General features: G+C 31.1%; 1 long non-coding RNA gene across 1 annotated transcript; it reads right to left on the reverse strand.

Moving 5' to 3' along the window:
• Positions 1-983: 983 nt before the first annotated feature.
• LOC138182101 (uncharacterized) lies at positions 984-2,707 on the reverse strand. Its single transcript, XR_011173716.1, has 4 exons — positions 2,329-2,707; positions 1,961-2,164; positions 1,381-1,837; positions 984-1,253 (listed from the first exon to the last, which is right to left on the reverse strand). It is a non-coding gene; the product is annotated as an uncharacterized LOC138182101 (long non-coding RNA).
• Between the last annotated feature and the right edge of the window lie 281 nt (positions 2,708-2,988).

Below are 2,988 nucleotides of genomic sequence, written 5' to 3' on the forward strand. Positions count from 1 at the left end.
AGCGGAATGAAAAGTAATTCAAGAGCCAAACTTCCGAAAGCTGCGTTTGCATTTAGCATCGGCGACGTTATTTATGCAGTGTCAAATTAAATGATTCCGCCGAACAAAGTATTAAAATTACAAAAAAGCTTTCGTAACCGTGAACCTGCAGTCTGTTAATTTGCATAAAAAACGCCGACTTCTATGCAAAAATATTTCAACTAACAAACTTTTTCGAAAATATTAATTTTTTTGAACACATAGACTTCAGAATCAGAGGTACTTATACGCAAAGTGTACTTTACGATGTGCTATAAACGGAATATTGGATACTACATACCGCGTGAAAGGAGAATCAGCGCTGATTAAAAAATTGCTTACCCATGAATATAGATTTATGTAGTCGTACGTAATATATGTTTTCAAATTTTGTCTCTAACATTGCATAGAATTTTAAACCAGGTAAAAGAAATCTACCTACTCGTATTATTCAATATACTTCATATGCGTTCTATATACGAAATTATTATTTCATTTCAATTTATATTTTATATTTTATTTAGTAATGAATTTATACGAATTATTTGTACTTAAATATTAATAAGAGATGGATTGAATTAAATATGTACTGATTTTATGAAAATATTACTTTATTGTCAAATTCTTCGTATACAAATTTACAAGATGGTAAAAAGAGAATGTTTGCTAAAAAAGAAGCTTAAATCTATTCTATATAGCCCTCCTATTTTTGCATTTAATGTGTTACAAAAATACAATTGAACATCCATAAAAGCAATATATACAATATGTATTACATCAAAGGAATACTAAAACTTCCGTTGATTAAATACTTAGTTTTTGTATATACTTAAATCAACATTTTACGTGTCTGTCCCATCCGGATGTTACTATTTTTTAAGTTTCACAAGGATGTATAATATGTTGGTACAGACACCAATATGTGCTTTTCATTTTCACTTTCATTTTTTCAAATTTTCAAAGAAAATTTGTATAAAGATACCAAGTTATGCTACGCTAGACGCAACTTTATAAAAATTAGTGAAAATTTTTCTACCTCATGTCAGGAGAAACATCCAAACTGCACGCATAAGTAGGAGCCACATGGCCCGTAAATATCTTCTTACAATTCATTTTGAATCTGCTCAATGGAGAAAATGTAACACTTTTGTTATTTATATATTGGCATACTAACCACTTTCGATTAGAAGAAGGTAGAACTGCTGGTATGTTGTTTTACCCGGATGGATATCACCCTGTAAAAGGTATAAGTAATTTATAATCTATGAAAACTGACATTTATAAAATTCTGCAAACAATAAGGTATGATACTTATTATTTGAATTTATTATATGTTAAAAGAATTTAAATATACATACATACCTTCACCATTACAGTTTATGCTACTAGAAAGCAATAAATGCGTAGTATATAGGAACCACCTAATCTGTGAAATACCCTCTATATATTTCTCCCAAATATGAATTTGTACTTCTGATATGAAGTATCTGTTGGGATAAATTTACCTCAACATGCTCTGGTGTATAGAAAAATGATATGTCTATCTTTATCATTATATAATCTCTACTTGTTATTCAAATGATATACAGTTTTAAAAGCTATCACAAGATAGTAGTATGTAATGTAGTGTTCTCTTGGGTGGATTTCTTTTTCTGCTTCTTTTACATAATATTACTTCTAATTCTGCAGCTTCCTCTTCAATTGGTTCGACAATTGATTTTCTATTCACATATGTACCCAATGAATCCAAAAATCCCGTAACGCAGTATCATCATTTCTGTGACATTTCCTTTTGTCAGCCCTTAGTTTGTTTCATTCCCTATAAAATACATAAATGTATTGCCTAAAGGCAAACCTATAATCGCATCGCAGTGCATGACTACTTTTAAAATTTCCTATATGCTCTTATTATTACATTACCTGTCATAACTGACAAACATACTTCTTTAATTTTCACATTGGAACTCGCTTATATGAGCTTTCTCAACATATCCAGAAAGTATATTTTTTTACACCATCTTGTTGCCCTTTAAATCAATTTTCTGGACCAACGTTGAGTCCAAACAATTCATATGCATGATTGTACATTATGTCAAGTTGTCACAGTTGAATCTATGTGGTTCATACATGACTCACTGTCAATTCCCTATAGCATAACAATTATATTAATCACTGTATCGTTTAAAAGAATAATATCAAAATTATTTATAATTTCACATAATTCTAGTTGAATTAATACAATATATGTGATAGGGGTAATCTTTAATCTATTTGAATTGAAAGAAAGAAAATGTATTAATGAATACTCACCGTTGATATCATTTTTGTTACAAAACAAATCATGTTTACAATTCCAATTCTTACTGCCACCCGTATGCATCCTATAACGTGCTATCTCCGTAAACTGCCTCCTTGCAAGCAACTTCTGTTACCAGTGCTGCCACTATGAAGATGAGAATGCTACATAGATATGGCATTTAATTCTTTTTTGTATCCCACGTTTTGGAGCTCAGTTAACCCCCATATCAATTTCGTATCGCATGCGATGTTATCGGTTCAGCACGGAGAAAGACTACAGCGCACCTGAGACGGCAAAGTGTAGAATCACGAGTATTCTAAAGAACACGATTTCATTTATTAAGGATATAGTTTATCGCAATCGATCTATATTCGGATTAAGATGTAACGTAGAAGAATTAGTTTCACACAGCAAACGGATAAAGTTTAAAATGTAAGCGATCGAAGTTAACAAGAAGAGTTCAATAATATCTCGTTCACTTATCTGAATGATCGAAACTGGTGGGAACGCGCGCAAACATGAGAAGACGCGCGGGAACAGGATATCGAAATATTTGATTTATTTATATTGCTTTATTTATTTATTTCATATGGAAAAACTTCTCACAGAGAACAAAATTACGCTATTTCAAGAGGCGTATGTAATGGCGCAAAGAATTTTTCTTACCGACA

The sequence above is a fragment of the Bombus flavifrons genome, chromosome 7 (genome assembly GCF_040668555.2).
Source record: "Bombus flavifrons isolate JBK064 chromosome 7, iyBomFlav1_principal, whole genome shotgun sequence".
Taxonomy (NCBI): Eukaryota; Metazoa; Arthropoda; class Insecta; order Hymenoptera; family Apidae; genus Bombus; species Bombus flavifrons.